We start from the raw sequence: 1357 nt of genomic DNA on the forward strand, positions 1-1357 counted from the left end.
GTTATTGCTGATATTCTTGTTAATACAATGTTAATATGAAGATAAATATATGTTGAAAGATTATATTTGTTTAGTGAATTTTTCATATATTTTTATGTTTTTTTTTATTTTCTATTATAAGTGTTTTATGAAATTTTATTATTTTTAATATTATCATCCATTTTTCTATTGTTTTTTTAATTTGAAAACAATTCCTCATCGTATGTGTCTGGCCATTGTCTTTTACACAGTAGTTAAAATGCAGTAATGTAATCGGTGTAATCTTGGTATGCATGTGATAATATTGTAATGTGTTCGATTTTGTTTGTTTCCATTTTGTTTAACTTGTAGTACGGGTGGGTTAGAAAGTTAGTTAGTAACATAAATGAGCATTTGAAAAAGTGTTTAATTTATTCTCATTTAAAAATAATTTTTAACTTTCACTATTTATAGTTTGCTATTCTTATTAGAAATGTTTGTCATACCATTAAGAAAATTTTCAAGTATATATAATGTTTAGCATATTCAATGTTTGTTCTACTTTTACCATGATAATAAGTAGAATGAAGTATCTTTGAATATAAATCATGGATTATTTGGGGTCTTAAACATTTTTTTCCAAATTTATTGGTCCTTTCTTTATATATATATACATATTCTTTTAAAATATGATCTATGTCATCCATAATATTTTCAAAATACTATTTTATTAACAAATTTCATATATGTACATAAGGTAATTTTAAATATATATATATATGTAAGAATATATTATGTACACTACCAACCACTTGAAAAAATACCCAAATTTCTATAGGAGAGCCAGGATATGCACATCAAGTTGTCGTGCTGCACTTATGAAGCGTTCAAGATTGTTGCCGAAAATTACTTGAATCTTGATAATTAGCCTTCGTTCAGAAACAGTTGGAGACCAGCCAATATGATGAAGACATGAAGAGAAGCAAAAATTTTGGATTATATGGTGATGATCACTGATTAATGTATTTTAGCTCAGTTTTTAATGAGCTTATATTGTTCCTATTTTATACAGTATATATAGATTCCAGTAAATTTGAAATGTTTTTGTTAAAAGATCTTTTGTTTACCAAAAAATCATAGAAGATGGAACTCAGTGGAATGGAGAGATCTCATTGGGGTGGGTTCATAAACTACGCATGGTTTACAAAGTGTATAGCTTAGGTTTCAATCTACGCAAAGTTCAAAAAAAGTTCCAATTCTACACGGTTTTTTCTCTTAATAAGTTTCCTAGTTTTGATTATTTATAACAATATTTCTACAAATACTTTGTCTTTTTGGTAATCATATAAATCTAATAATTATTTAAAATTAATTAAAATTTAATCGAGTTTTAAAAAGA

Source organism: Brassica napus, chromosome C4 (assembly GCF_020379485.1).
Source record: "Brassica napus cultivar Da-Ae chromosome C4, Da-Ae, whole genome shotgun sequence".
NCBI classification, from domain to species: domain Eukaryota; kingdom Viridiplantae; phylum Streptophyta; class Magnoliopsida; order Brassicales; family Brassicaceae; genus Brassica; species Brassica napus.